The sequence below is a fragment of the Mirounga angustirostris genome, unplaced genomic scaffold (genome assembly GCF_029215605.1).
Source record: "Mirounga angustirostris isolate CCGP_5_RB_7025 unplaced genomic scaffold, mMirAng1.0.hap1 SCAF_2, whole genome shotgun sequence".
Classification (NCBI taxonomy): Eukaryota; Metazoa; Chordata; class Mammalia; order Carnivora; family Phocidae; genus Mirounga; species Mirounga angustirostris.
This window is the reverse complement of record NW_026991710.1, coordinates 138,425,781-138,442,529: the sequence shown is the minus strand read 5'-3', so window position 1 is coordinate 138,442,529 and position 16,749 is coordinate 138,425,781. Positions and strand designations below refer to the sequence as shown.

The 16,749-nt window shown below is 37.0% G+C and overlaps 1 non-coding gene across 1 annotated transcript; it reads right to left on the bottom strand.

Annotated features, from left to right (window-relative positions):
• Nucleotides 1–2,861: 2,861 nt before the first annotated feature.
• On the bottom strand, nucleotides 2,862–2,992 carry LOC123849159 (small nucleolar RNA SNORA63). Its single transcript, XR_006791985.1, has one exon. It is a non-coding gene; the product is annotated as a small nucleolar RNA SNORA63 (small nucleolar RNA).
• Between the last annotated feature and the right edge of the window lie 13,757 nt (nucleotides 2,993–16,749).

Here is a 16,749-nt window from a genome sequence, read left to right as displayed (position 1 = left end):
GCTAATCAGCTGATCGTAAGACGAGGAGATTATCCTGTATAATCTGGATGAGCTCAAGGTAATCACAAAGGTCTTCTAATGGAAAGAGAGGAACAGAAGAATCAGAACCAGAGATAGCATCATGAGAAAGACCTGATCATCCACTGCTGCTTTTGAAGAGGGAAGGGGACCACAGGTCAAGGGATGTGGGCAGCCTCTAGAAGCTTGACTAGGCAAAGAAACAGATTCTCTTCTAGAGCCTCCAGAAAGAAGACAGTCTTACTTATAGCTTGATTTTAGCCAGTGAGACCCATTCTGGACATTCTGACCTCCAGAACTGTAAGATACTAAATTTGTGTTAAGACACCAAGTTAGTGATATTTTTTTATAACAGCAATAAGAACCTAACATACGTGGAATTGGGCCAAAATAAGCAATTGAATTTAGCAGCTTCAAGAGAATATTTGTGCTCACATCAGCTTTCTCAATTCTGCTAAAAATTAAAATGGGAATAAATGTGCATTTAGACAAAATTCATATAAAGGGAAATGTACCCATATTGAGAAAATCATAAAAAAATTTGTTTTTCCAGGTTTCTAACTTTTATAAAAGAAAAGAAAATTAAAGAGAAGAAAAAGATTTAAATTAACATGTGCAACACAACCTAACTTACATCTCCATGGCTCCCACTGCATTATATCTTTTGATTATGCAGAGTTCATTTCAGCTCATTGTAGATTAAATCGAATAGTGACATTCCCAACTGGACTACCAGATGGAATCACATTTTAATTAACTTTTCAACCAGCATACAGATGTGCTTCTTCTGATCATTATCAAGAAATCATTTGCTTTCAGCAAAATGAGAAGCCCTGGTGGCAGATTGTGGCTTAGAATGATTGATCACATCATGAGATCATTAACCTCAAAATGCTTTTAATCATTTATTGACCAAATGAAGAAAAATCTTATAAACCAGTATTGAGTATAACTAAGGCACATTATCATGTATCTTTTAGGAGATTAAATTAAAGGAAATATTTGCATAATAAAATAATTATATATATATATATATATATAAAATTATTAACTTCCAAAAAGTCGTATGTCTTCTGACATTAGGATTCCATACATTAATGAAAAAAAGAACTTATCCTAAATCTGCTTTTTTGTTCATCACCATCAAATAATTACAAGTCATATTTGTAGTTTTAAGAATAATAGGTTAGAAGGTTTCTACCTTCTAAACATTTATACTTTGAAAAAGATCACTGTCATGAATAATTTGTACTTAAGTAGAAAAAAATTAAATGAGTAAAAATGAAACATAAAAGACAATTTCAAATTATATAGAAAGGATGAAAAAGCTTTCATTTATACAACTTGTTTGATTTAAATGCTTACTTCCATTCTTTTCAAGCTACAACTAGTCCTCTAGTAAACTAGGACTCTAGTAATTATAAACATTAGTAATAAAAAGCCTTTCGTAATGGTTAAAAACCTTTTTTTTTGCTTATTCCAAAATATATAAATGAAAGTCTATGTGTAAAATATTATTTCTATTGTTATCAGTTATTAAGTTACTGTAATATGTCCAATATCAAAGGAAAAACAAGAAGCATTTGTCTTTGAAAAGTTTCAGATTGTGAGAGACTACAGGGCAGGCATTTTAGCAGGTCAGAACCAAACTCAGATTATTTGGTGTGTCTTTTAAGGTAGCAGGGTGGAAAGCATTCCATCATTCATTCTGTCCTAACTCATAAAATTCTCAGCATGTCTATTAACCTAGGTATAAACTGTTCTCCGAGTGAATTGAAATTGCAATTTAGGCCTCTGCCCTTCAAGTGTAAAAATTTATCTATTATACATTACTGACCACATCTTCACATAGCCTTCTTATGTGAACACCAGTCATTGTATTTAGGGCCTATTCTAATTAAAAAAAAAAAAAAAAAAAAACTATTATAGGAAATTAGGATTCTTATTCCACCTCCCTAGGTGACCACATAAGCTCTCTGGACCTCAGTTTATTCATCGTAGAAATGACTCATTTTCAATTGCAATTAGTACTTAAGCTCCTTTTTCAATTAAAAATATCTCATGTGGAAGCCCAGTACTTAAAGATGATGGTGGAATGTCTTTAGTCAAACTTGAACTTGACGGGGGAATCTGGAGCCCCACTCACATAGTCCCCTTCTTCTGCGTGCAGCTCCCTGAGCTCCTCAGAGCCCAGACTGAAAACTAACACAACCCCCCACCCTGGCCCATCCAGCCTATCCTATCTAAGTGTAACTTTTTGGCATCATCGAGACAGCGGCAATGACAGGCCCCACCCTTCCAGGACTTCCCATCTCCCAGGCAGGTGGTTGGCCCAGGAAATCTGGTCCTGAAATTATTTGTCCTTGGATAAAAATGATCTAGAAAGAGAAAAACAATTGGAAAAGAAAAGAAAAGAAGAAGAGATAAAATATTGCATAAGAAAATGAATAAAACTCTTTTAGTCTTAGTAATTTGTATTTTACCATCTCTTTCTCTAGGATCTCATCCTACCTTTTTTGCTGTAATTGAGCGGAAAAAAATTAAGTCATGAACAAAATAAATGAATCTCAGAGGAGGAGTGAGGGCTCTGAAATATCACTTTAACCTTTTTTTTTAAAATTTTTTTAAAAAGATTTTATTTATTTATTTGACAGAGAGAGACACAGCGAGAGAGGGAATACAAGCAGGGGGAGTGGGAGAGGGAGAAGTAGACTCCCCGCTGAGCAGGGAGCCCGATGTGGGGCTCGATCCCAGGACCCTGGGATCATGACCTGAGCCGAAGGCAGACGCTTAATGACTGAGCCACCCAGGCGCCCCTCAAGTCAGTGTTTTACTTGGTAAACATGTCTGAGACCATGCATCCCTGGCTGCTAAGCACCATGGCGGACAGGGCTAGAAAGGTAACAGCTTTATTTTGAGCAGGGGGCAAAGACAAGGCAGCACTTTACAGCTACATTGTAACTAGATCCTGCATCACTTTAACCTTTTTAACAGGCTGGACTCAAAATCTTTTACTGTGAACAAATGATTTCTATTCTTTTCGAAGAACTCCCACTTTTTCCTTTTAATGTTTTGCTGCTCCTGAGCTTAACAATAGACAAAATAGCACTTGCCTCCTTAGATAATACTTTCTTCAGCATGTCCTAAACTGGCATTCCCAGGATGCAAAATGTGACATCATTACTTATGGACACAAAATAGGAATGGGCAAAAGATCCAAATGACAAGCTGGATTTAGCCTGGTCAACACTGCTGGTGCTTATTATGTGTACACTACTCTGCAGTTTATTCAGAAATTCTTTGGCAGTAACTGTATACTAATATAATTTAATATATGTGTGAAGTCCCTGGTTCTGCCCTAGCTTCGTGGTGCTTCAGGTCTCTTCACATGTAGGCCCAGGGTCTACTATGTAGGAGAGACACCAAATAAATATCAGTACCTGGGAGAAGCATCTGTGGGGACTGAGATTTGCACACATGTGATCTCTCTAGTTCAGAAAGTATGTTGATAATGAGTTTGCAGGTTTGCCAGTTTATGCAATGACTTTTCTCCCAAGACTTAAGTTTGCAAACGTTACTGATTTAACAAAGGTTTAGATTGTAAGAAGAGTTGGGTTTATGGAAAAAATATTACAATAACTATCGAGTTCCATTTTCAGCATAAGTGTGATTCTTAAGTCCATATAAGGCTCCAACATAACAAAGATGGCAGCACATTTCCTCTCCATCGTTATGGCCACTGCAATCTGCAAGTCTCTGATTAAAGGATTTTAAAAGCTATTAGAAAATTATTTCCTTTTTTTTTCTTTCTACACACTGGCTTTCTTTCATTTAAGATATTTCTGCTAACCTTTTCTTCAGACATATAAAATACCAGAATCCTAAAGAAATTTACCTTAGCAAATTGAACATAAATGGTAAATTTATATCAGACACTTAAATGTAAGCATTTTATTCAAATATCACTTTGTCATTCTCAGAAAAGACGAAAGTTAGGTTCCAAAATATATTTTTTTCTTCTTCATTTTTTTAAATTGACATCCTTTTGTGCTGTTTTTCTCTCTGAGTAGAAGCCTATTTGGTGTAGTAGAAAAAGCCCAGGAATAGCAATTAGACAATAGGGCTAGACTCTGACTTTAGCTTTACTAGCTCTATGACTTTATTTTTATTTTTATTTTTTGCATTTTTTTATTATATTACTAGCTCTATGACTTCAGACAAAGCATTTCTCTGCTCTGTGTCTCAGTGTTCAACCTTGTATATGGGTTGTTGTGATGGTCTAAATATTAATTATATGCCAACATGTTTGTAATCTCAATGTTACTCCACCTGTTAAGTAGTATTTGAGTTGCTTTGAAAGAGTCACAAGTAACCTTAAAGTGAAAAGCATCTGGATCACTCAGGCAATTGCTACATACATAGGCAAAATCAGATTACATAACAATAAAATTTCTCTTAATGCTCTTTGGAAGGGGTAAGGTTGCCATCAATAGATCTTAGGATACTAGGTAAGGCCTGGTAATTTGGATCAAGCTGACATTGCTAACACCCCTGGGAAGACAAAGGCTGTGTATACCTTTACATAGTTTTCTGTCTTCCAGGAAATTTCTCACTCAGCGACAACATTATTGAGCTTGCTTACTCAATCTAAATCTCCATCAGGGGTTTAGATTCTTTACATCTTCCCCATTATACCAGAAATACAGTATTGCTTCCTTACTTATTTGGGGATTTTATTTCCTTTTCAGATGCCCAATAGTCCAAGGTGCATGAATCAGCGAAACATATTGTTTCACCTCGAGTCCTTTTCTTTTGGGAAGAAAATTGGATCTTTGCTCTGTGCTTCACTTTTTATTTCTTTCTACATGATCTGCCCAAAATGATAGTGTCAGACACAGCAAGACAGTTGTGTTCACTGCTGGTATTAAGTCTGAAAATTAAATTGACAGAGAAAAACAAGAGCCCCAGTATTGTCAGGGACTCGACATGTGATGTCTGCCTAAGCCAGTGTCTGCCAACCCTAACTTCTCAGGTAGGCTAATGCAGCAAGGTTTACCTGCTGTTAGAAATCTAAGTCACATAGGACACTAGCCCATCATGTAGCATATTTGAAAGGACAAAAACCTCATTAGCTATAATAGATGACTTCCTGACTGCTATCAACTAGCCAGTAGAGAACGGCAATCTGTGTCATTTGTTGATCTGGAAATTTGGTTGTGAGTGTAAAACCAGGATTCCCCAACAGCAATACTATTGACATACTGGGCAAAATAACTCTGTTGTGAGGAGCTTTCCTTTGTATTGTAGGATATTTAACATCCTTGGCCTCCACCTGCTAGATGTCAATAACCCTACCACCACACTCCTACTCAGAAAAACGAAAAATTTCTCCAAACTGCCAAATCCTCCCCATCTCCACCCCAAGGTAGAGGAATCATCGTGCTTGAAAACCACTAGTCTAAAAATAAAGGGGATCATGAGACTGGAGGCAGAATTGCAGGGTTTATCCTTGAGATCTTGCTTTCCCTTTCTGCTTCCTTACCCACTTCTATTTTCCTTCTAATCTCAGTGCTACTGAAAAACATATTCTTTTTTCTGTGTGAGTGGGATATGACATTTTACATTCTGTGTAGGCGGGAAGTCTTCAATAGGTTTAATCAAAGCAATACAATTCTAATTGTGGAGTTTTAGACGTTGAGCCCTTGCAAGGTCATGGTGTTAGAAGTGGATGGCATGAAAAGGATTACCTTAATTTTCCCAAAAGATCATTTCCAGATTGCAGCCAGTAATCTGAGGAATCCAGACATTGTCAGGTTTCATTATTAATGGTGTCATATTATCAGTAATAACCAATTAGTTCACTGGTGTATGATCTCATCTCAAAAATCCAGTTTGTCTAGACATACAGATCTCACCCAATAAAGTAAATATTTGTTGTCTTCCCTCCCAACTTTCTGTTCTGTTTCCTTTTAGCATAGCTACAGATTTTACTACTAGATAAGCTCCTAGTTCACTCTTGGTTCAGGTCATCTGAAAAGCTCCTATATGTAAGTCTCCCAGCCATGGAATGTAGACATGAACTAGTAAGTCTCAGAGTTCAAGGGTTACAGCCTACCAGGGCTTCCCCATCCTCCATCCTCAGGTCTGTGGAGTGTATTTGTAACACCGTCCTTTCTTCTTCCGTAGCCAATGACCTTTCATGAAAATGGAACCATGGTGATTCAAAGCAGAAGAGAAAATAGCAATTAGCAGGCTCAGTGAAAAGGCCTCTCCCTGAACATTAAATAACTGAAATATTAAATTCAAAAATTTTAAAAACATAGTATCCTTACTTAGGAAAATGTCTGAGAGATCAGTCTAGTTCAAAGGAGTCATCTATCTTATTTTGTTGTTTATTAAATAAGTAGATGCAAAAGAATGTTCATGAAATACATATATATGTATTTCACATATATGTATATGTGTATATATATATATATATATTTGTGTGTGTGTGTGTGTGTACTTAAAGAATACATGGAAAGAAAAATTTTAGGGTTCCATGAACAATTCTGTATATTAATCCTATGTGTATTGTATGTTCTGTAAACATTGTATCCCCATTTGTGATTTGTCTTTGCTTCCTTTTATAATAATAATGCTTAAGACCTACATAGCATTTATGATGTCCCCCAAAATATTTGAAGATGAAGCAACTGAGACCAAAGTTACATTAAATATATATATATAGACTTGAGAAATAATATCCTTAAATATTAGATCTTTCAGTCATTAAGATTAAGTATATTTCTCTACTCTTTTAAGTACTTTACTGTCTTTTAATAAAATTTTATAATTTTCTCATAAGGCACTTGCTCATCTGATGTGAAATCTACTCTTACATCATGGAGTATGATTTTTGGTATTACATAAATTTGTATTTTATTACTGTATGTTGATTTTGTATCTAGAAATAATTTTCTAAATCCTTCTTAGTTAATTCTAATAATTCTTTGTAGATAATTTTGAATTTTTCTGTATAAATTTATGTCCTCTAAAAAGAAATGGCTGCTTAATTTTCTTCCTCTCTTCTGTTTTGCCTTTTATTTCTTTTGTCATGCCTATTGCATGGCTTAGACTCCAACAGTATTATATACAAGTGGTGGCAGCTGACACCCATGTCTTGTTTTTAATCTTGAAAAAAAAATTCTTTTAGCATTACACATTTAGCATAATATAAATATGCTCTAGGTTTTTTGTGACTGTTTTTATGCTTGAGGAAGTTCCATTATATTCCTATTTTACAAAGAATTTTTATGTTGCATTAATGCTGAGGATTATCAATGTTTTCTACATCTTTTAGGATAAATATATTACTTTTATCCTTAAATTTTTGCTAATGTCTTGAAATATATGAATTATCTTTCTAAATTTAATATACTTTAACATACCAGAGAAAACTACAGATTTGTCAGTTTTTTTGTATTGTTCCATATCGATGGATTTGGTATTCTAGCATTTTGTTTAGAATTTTGCATCTATGTTCATGAATTGGACTGTCCTTTAATTTATTTCTCTTATATATTTTAGTTTGGGTATCAGAGTTATTCTAACTTCATAAAAGAGACTGAATTATCGTTTGTTATTCTTTGGAGGACTTTGCGTGTGCTTGAAATGATTTATTCCCTAAAATTTTGGGAGAACTCAGTGGTGAAGCCATCTGGGTCTTGTGCTCTCTTTGTAAAATATTTTAACTATTGATTCAGTGTCTTTAGTAGTTATAAGGTGCTTTAGCCTGGGATCCCTAGGAAACAGAATAGTCTAAGACAATTCATTCATAAGAAGCAAGAGTGAGGGGGGGGAAGAAATAAGATAGAGAAGGATGGAGAACTAATATTTGGATGTAATATTGAGTTAGTCACTATTAAGTGCTCCAGCTTGACTGGTTTCACAAAACAGTCCCCGAGAAGCTGTATAATCACATTATGTTACCAATTCAGTAGGTTCAGAAGGATACAGTTGATAGAATTTAATAACTATTCATGATAAAGACTCTCAGCAAACTAGGAAAAGAGAAGAGATTTCGTCCAATAATAAAGACCATCTACAAATACTTACAGCGAACATTATACATGATGGTGAAGGCAGAACTCCCTAAGATGTAAAAAAGTCAAGGATGAATGTCCTCATCACTTCTACTCAACATTTTACTAGAGGTCTTTGCCAGGCCAAGAAGGCAAGCAAAAGAAATATAAAAGTTACAAAAATCAGAAAACAAGAAGCAAAACTGATTTTATTTGCAGATGATCTGATTGTTTGCATAGAAAATCCTAAGGAATCCAAAAACAGAATATGGGAATGAGTAAGTACAGCTAGAAAAGTCAATACAAGGTCAAATTACAAAAAAATATATATATATTTTCTATCTACTCACAAAAACAATTTTAAAATAAAAAAATCAATATTTACAATAATATAAAAATATAAAGTACGCAGGAATAAATTCAACAAAATAATAAATGATTATTAAATCATTTTTTAGAAGTTCGATTTGGTTAATCTTTGATTCTGATTAATAATTTTTAATAGAATTATCTTACTGACTCAGATTTTGAATTATTTCATTTATTTTATTAAAGATTTTGAACATATTGCTTGTCTCACACTTTCAGAATTTGAAGTCAAATTCACCTGTCACTTAATTGCTGGCTTTCATATGTGATAGCTTGTTTTCTTGTGCATTTTGAGTTTTGACTGTGAGCTCATATATCCCGGAATATTACCTGTGAGAATGGTTTTGAGATCTAAAAGTAGGTTCCATCAGAGAAAATTTATATCTGCTTCTGCCAGTACCTCAGGGCACTACCAGCTTGAGATCACTTTAAAATAAATTCTCAGCTTGAGGTATTTTGGTCCAGCCATGTAATGTGAGTTCAGGCTACCTATGGTTACAAATTCTCAGGGGAAAGTATTTTTCCTCTCTTCTAAGTGCTATGCTTCATGAAAGACAATTTTCTTTATAGTCCCCTGAAAGGAGATGAAATTTTTCCATTTCCTCATGACACCGACAGTTTAATCCTTTAATGTTGCAGATTATATGATTCTCTCCTATTAGACTGCATTATTGGCAGACCCTGAACTTTGTTTCCTTTACTTAAGCAAGGTGTGATATTAGAAAGTATGAATCAAGTTCACCCAGCTTTTAAAATGTGCTCACGGTCAAAAATAAAAAAAAAAAAATTTAAAAAAACATTTTAAATGGTATCCTTAATCTGTCTCGATCTGGGCCTTTATTTAGTTTTTGGTCTCTGAATAAAAAGCCTCAGTCTACCAAACTCCCCCACTGCTGATGTACAAAGATGAGGATGAAGGCTTATGAGGTGGAGGGACTTTGCTGGCTTATGAATAACATGATACAGGTGCCAGTTGCCTGAGCCATGTTTCTGATGAAACAAAGCCTGAGTCAAATAGTAAATGCTAAACATTATCATAGAGTATGTTTCAAAAAAAAATGTAGAGGAAGTGGAGACAGCAAAAAAGGGAAAGCAGAAAGTGAGTGTGAGCAACAGGGATTCTCTTCATTGCTGATGGGGATACAAAATGGTACAGCCACTTTGGAAGACAGTGTGGCAATTTTTTACAAAAGTAAACATACTCTCATGGTACTATTTAACAATCACACACCTTAGTATTTACCCAAATGAGTTGAAACTTATGTCCAGGAGGAGCAAGATGGTGGGGGAGTAGGAGACCTAAATTTCGTCTGGTCCCAGGAATTCACCTAGATAGGGTTCAAACCATTCTGAATACCTAAAAACTCAACAGGAGATCGAAGAAAAGAATAGCAGCAACTCTCTGAACAGAAAAGTGTCCACTTTCTGGAAGGTAGGACGTGTGGAGAAGTGAATCCAAGGTGATATTCAGAAGATAGACTGCGGGGTGGGGGGGCCCTCCGTCAGCTGCTTCTGGCAAGTGATAGAGCCGTGGAGCACAAAATCAGAACTTTTAGAAGTCTGCTCCACTGAGGGACATCGTTCCAGTGGCTAAGCGGGGGATGGAACCCTCACGGGACAGTGTGGTCTCAGGACCCTGGGGATCACAGAAAGACTGGGGGTGCCTGAGTGCAGCAGAGTTCCCAGGTATCAGAGTGGGGAAGACAGCTGCAGAGACGAAGCTGAGGCACGGGCTCTCAGCCCAGGGTTGCCATAAACCGTGATCCGCAGCACAGTTGGGCCACTGCTCCTGCAGCAGGGACCCAACAAGCGGCAGATCCGGGGAGACTCCCCTTCCTCCCCTGGGAGGAGCGGCATGGGAGTGCACCACAGGGATCTGCTGGGTTTGGACACTCCACAAAGGGTCGGGTGCCAGAGATGGAAATGCTCGGTCACAGGCTGGGTGAGCACGGAGTGTGGCCAGAGACCGGGGAGAAAGGAGTGACTGACTGCTTTTCTCTGGGGGAACACTGAGGAGCAGGGCCCTGAGTTCTTGGCTCCTCCAGGCGGACATTGGGAGGCCGCCATTTTAACTCTCTTCCTCCAAAGCTGTATGGAAAGCTTGCAGGGAACAAAAGCTCCCAAGAGCAAACCCAAGTAGGTTACTTAGCCCGGACCAGCAATGGCAGGGCAATTCCGCCTCCAGCAAAGACATTTGGGAACCACGGCAACAGGCCCCTCCCCCAGAAGATCAGCAAGAACAGCCAGCCAAGACCAAGTTTACCGATCAATGAGAATGGCAGAACTCCAGTGCTAGGGGAGAACAGCACATAGAATTCATGGCTTTTTTCCCATGATTCTTTAGTCTTTCAAAGTTAATTTTTTTTAACTTTCTTTTTCTTTTATTTATTTATTTTTCCCTTTTTCAACCAACATCTTATCAATCCTTTTTTTAAAAATCTTTTTTATTTTTCATTTTTAGAGTCCCTTCAGGGTAGTTAACCTTATTTTTGGTATATATATATTGTTCTTTCTTTAAAATTTTGAGATACAGTTTCTTCTAAAAGACCAAAATATAACCTAAATCTCTAGTGTATGGCTTTGTTCTATTCTCCTGCCTGATCACATTCTCTCCCTTTTATTTTTTTTAAATCCTCTTCTTTCTTTTTTCAACCAACTTATCAACTCTTTTTATAAAGTCTTTTATAATTTTTATCTTTACAATCATATTCCAACCCTTCATTGTATTTACCCTTATTTTTGTACATATATAAGTTTTTTTTCGTTAAAATTTTGGGAGGCACTTTCTTCTAACACCACCAAAATATGCCCAAATTCTAGTGTGTGGCACTGATCTATGCACCAGCCTGATCATATTTGATCATATTATGGTTTTTTTTTTGTTTGCTTGTTTTTTATTTTTACCTTTTTCTTTTTTTTCCTCTTTTTTCTTTCTTTCCCTTTCTTTTCCCCCGGTTTCAGGTCTCTTCTGATTTGTTTAGTGTATATTTTTCTGGGGTCCTTGTTACCCTCTTAGCAGGTTTGTTCTCTCATTCATCTATTCTCCTCTGGACAAAATGACAACACTAAAAAAATCACCTCAAAAAAAAGAACAAGAGGCAGTACCAACTGCCAGGGACCTAATCAATATGGACATTAGTACGATGTCAGAACTAGAGTTCGGAATGACGATTTTAAAGATACTAGCTGGGTTTGAAAAAAGCATGGAAGATATTAGAGAAATAGAAGAACTAGAATCTAACCAAGTAGAAATTAAAAAGGCTATTAATGAGGTGCAATAAAAAATGGAGGCTCTAACTGCTGGATAAATGAGGCAGAAGAGAGAATTAGTGATATAGAAGATCAAATGATGGAAAATAAAGAAGCAGAGACAAAGAGAGATAAACAACTACTGGATCACGAGGGCAGAATTCGAGAGATAAGTATACCATAAGACAAAATAATATTAGAATAATTGGGATCCCAGAAGAAGAAGAAAGAGAGAGAGGGGCAGAGGGTATATTGGAGCAAATTATAGCAGAGAACTTCCCTAATTTGCAGAAGGAAACAGGCATCAAAATCCAGGAGGCACAGAGAACCCCCCTCAAAATCAATAAAAATAGGTCAACACCCTGACATCTAATAGTAAAACTTACGAGTCTCAGAGACAAAGAGAAAATCCTGAAAGCAGCTGGGGGCAAGAGATCTGTAACCTACAATGTAGAAACATTAGATTGGCAACAGACCAATCCACAGAGACCTGGCAGGCCAGAAAAGACTGGCATGATATATTCAGAGCACTAAATGAGAAAAATATGCAGCCAAGAATACTATATCCACCTCAGCTGTCACTGAAAATAGAAGGAGAGGTAAAAAGCTTTCAGGCCAAACAAAAACTAAAGGACTTTGCAAACACCAAACCAGCTCTACAAGAAATCTTGAAAGGGGTCCTCTAAGCAAAGAGAAAGCCTAAAAGCAACATAGACCAGAAAGGAACACAGACAATACACACTAACAGTCACCTTACAATGGCAAAGGCAATACAATGGCACTAAATTCCTATCTTTCAATAGTTACCCTGAATGTAAATGGACTAAATGCCCCATTCAAAAGACACAGGGTATCAGATTGGATAAAAAAACAAGACCCATTGATATGCTGTCTGCAAGAGACTCATTTTGAACCCAAAGACACACCCAGATTGAAAGTGAGGGGGTGGAAAGCCATTTACCATGCTAATGGACACCAAGAGAAAGCTGGGGTGGCAATCCTTATATCAGACAAATTAGATTTTAAACCAAAGACTATAATAAGAGATGAGGAAGGACACTATATTGTACAAAAAGTGTTTATCCAACAAGAAGACATAACAATTATAAATATCTATGCCCCTAACATGGGAGCAGCCAATTATATAAGCCAATTAATAATAAAAACAAAGAAACACATCAACAACAATACAATAATAGTGGGGGACTTTAACACCCCCCTCACTGAAATGGACAGATCATCTAAGCAAAAGATCAGCAAGGAAATAAAGACTTTAAATGACACACTGGACCAAATGGACTTCACAGATATATTCAGAACATTCCATCCCAAAGCAACAGAATACACATTCTTCTCTAGTGCCCATGGAACATTCTCCAGAATCTATCACATCCTAGGTCATAAATCAGGTCTTAACCGGTACCAAAAGATTGGGGTCATTCCCTGCCTATTTTCAGACCACAATGCTTTGAAACTAGAACTCAATCACAAGAGGAAAGTCGGAAAGAACTCAAATACATGGAGGCTAAAGAGCATCCTACTAAAGAATGAATGGGTCAACCAGGAAATTGAAGAAGAATTTAAAAAAATTCATGGAAACAAATGAAAATGAAAACACAACTGTTCAAAAACTTTGGGATGCAGCAAAGGCAGTCCTAAGAGGAAAGTATATAGCAATACAAGCCTTTCTCAAGAAACAAGAAAGGTCTCAAGTACACAACCTAACCCTACACCTAAAGGAGCTGGAGAAAGAACAGCAAATAAAGCCTAAACCCAGCAGGAGAAGAGAAATCATAAAGATCAGAGCAGAAATCAATGAAATAGAAACCAAAAGAAGAGTAAAACAGATCAACAAAACTAGGAGCTGGTTCTTTGAAAGAATTAACAAGATTGATAAACCCCTGGCCAGACTTATCAAAAAGAAACGAGAAATGACCCAAATCAACAAATCATGAATGAAAGAGGAGAGATCACAACCAACACCAAAGAAATACAAACAATTATAAGAACATAGTATGAGCAACTCTATGCCAGCAAATTAGATAACCTGGAAGAAATGGATGCATTCCTAGAGATGTATCAACTACCAAAACTGAACCAGGAAGAAATAGAAAACCTGAACAGACCTATAACCACTAAGGAAATTGAAGCAGTCATCAAAAATCTCCCAACAAACAAAAGCCCAGGGCCAGATGGCTTCCCAGGGGAATTCTACCAAAAATTTTAAGAAGAATTAATACCTATTCTTCTGAAACTGTTCCAAAAAATAGAAATGGAAGGAAAACTTCCAAACTATTTTATAAGGCCATCATTACCTTGATCCCAAAACCAGACAAAGACCCCATCAAAAAGGAGAATTACAGACCAATATCCCTGATGAACATGGATGCAAAAATTCTCACCAAAATACTAGCCAATAGGATCCAATAGTACATTAAAAGGATTATTCACCACGACCAAGTGGGATTTATCCCTGGGCTGCAAGGTTGGTTCAACATCCACAAATCAATCAACATGATACAATACATTAACAAAAGAAAGAACAAGAATCATATGATCCTCTCAATAGATGCAGAAAAAGCATTTGACAAAGTACAGCATCCTTTCTTGATCAAAACTCTTCAGAGTATAAGCATAGAGGGTACATACCTCAATATCATAAAAGGCATCTATGAAAAAACCACAGCGAATATCATTCTCAATGGGGAAAAACTGAAAGCTTTCCCTCTAAGGTCAGGAATGTGGCAAGGATGTCCACTATCACCACTGCTATTCAACATAGTACTAGAAGTCCTAGCCACAGCAATCAGACAACAAAAAGAAATAAAAGGCATCCAAATTGGCAAAGAAGAAGTCAAACTCTCACTCTTTGCAGATGATATGATACTTTATGTGGAAAATCCAGAAGACTCCACCCCAAAACTGCTAGAACTCATACAGGAATTCAGTAAAGTGGCAGGATAGAAAATCAATACACAGAAATCAGTGGCATTCCCATACACCAACAACAAGACAGAAGAAAGAGAAATTAAGGAGTTGATCCCATTTACAATTGCACCCAAAACCATAAGATACCTAGGCATAAATCTAACCAAAGAGGCAAAGGATCTGTAATCAGAAAACTATAAAATACTCATGAAAGAAATTGAGGAAGACACAAAGAAATGGAAAAACGTGCCATGCTCATGGATTGGAAGAACAAATATTGTGAAGATGTCAATGCTACCTAGAGCAATCTACACATTCCATGCCATCCCCATCAATATACCATCTACTTTTTTCAAAGAAATGGAACTGATAATCCTAAAATTTGTATGGAACCAGAAAAGACCCCAAATAGCCAGAAGAATGTTGAAAAAGAAAAGCAAAGCTGGCGGCATCACAATTCCGGACTTCAAGCTCTACTACAAAGCTGTCATCATCAAGACAGTAGGGTACTTGCACAAAAACAGACACATAGATCAATGGAACAGAATAGAGAGCCCAGAAATGGACCCTCAACTCTATGGTCAATTCATCTTTGACAAAGCAGGAAAGAATGTCCAATGGAACAAAGACAGTCTCTTCAACAAATGGTGTTGGGAAAATTGGACAGCCCCAAGAAGAACACAGGCAGCAACCTCTTTGACCTCAGCCACAGCAACTTCTTCCTAGAAACTTTGCCAAAGGCAAGGGAAGCAAGGGCAAAAATGAACCATTGGGACTTCATCAAGATAAAAAGCTTTTGCAAAGCAAAGGAAACAGTCAACAAAACCAAAAGACAGCCGACAGAATGGGAGAAGATATTTGCAAATGACATATCAGATAAAGGGCTAGTATCCAAAATCTATAAAGAACTGATCAAACTCAACACCCAAAGAACAAAGAATCCAATCAAGAAATGGACAGAAGACATGAACAGACATTTTTCCAAAGAAGACATCCACATGGCCAACAGACACATGAAAAAGTGCTCAGTATCGCTCGGCATCAGGGAAATCCAAATCAAAACCGCAATGAGATACCACCTCACACCAGTCAGAATGGCTAAAATTAACAAGTCAGGAAATGACCGATGTTGGCGGGGATGCAGAGAAAGGGGAACCCTCCTACACTGTTGGTGGGAATGCAAGCTGGTGCAGCCACTCTGGAAAACAGTATGGAGGTTCCTCAAAAAGTTGAAAATAGAGCTTCCATATGACCCAGCAATTGCACTACTGGGTGTTTACCCCAAAGATACAAAAGTAGGGATCCAAAAGGGTACGTGCACCCCAATGTTTATAGTAGCAATGTCCACAATAACCAAACTATGGAAAGAGCCAAGATGTCCATCAACAGATGAATGGATAAAGAAGAAGTGGCATATATATACAATGGAATATTATGCAGCCATCAAAAGGAATGAGATCTTGCCATTTGCAATGACGTGGATGGAACTGGAGGGTATTATGCTGAGCGAAATAAGTCAAACAGAGAAAGACATGTATCATATGACCTCACTCATATGAGGAATTCTTAATCGCAGGAAACAAACTGAGGGTTGCTGGAGTGGGGGGTGGGGTGGGAGCGATGAGGTGACTGGGTGATAGACACTGGGGAGGGTATGTGCTCTGGTAAGGGCTGTGAATTGTGCAAGACTGTTGAATCTCAGATCTGTACCTCTGAAACAAATAATGCAATATATGTTGAGAAAAAAAAAAAAAGATAGCAGGAGGGGAAGAATGAAGGGGGGGAAATCGGAGGGGTAGACGAACCATGAGAGACGATGGACTCTGAAAAACAAACTGAGGGTTCTAGAGGGAAGGGGGGTGGGAGGATGGGTTAGCCTGGTGATGGGTATTGAGGAGGGCACGTTCTGCATGGAGCACTGGGTGTTATGCACAAACAATGAATCATGGAACACTATATCTAAAACTAATGATGTAATGTATGTGGATTAACATAACAATAAAAAAAATTTTAAAAAGAAAGTAAAGAAAATAAGTATTGGAGTTGCAAACCATTGTTACAATAACACTCGATTTTATATTTGCCCATGTATTTACCTTTACCAAGATCTTTATTTCTTCAT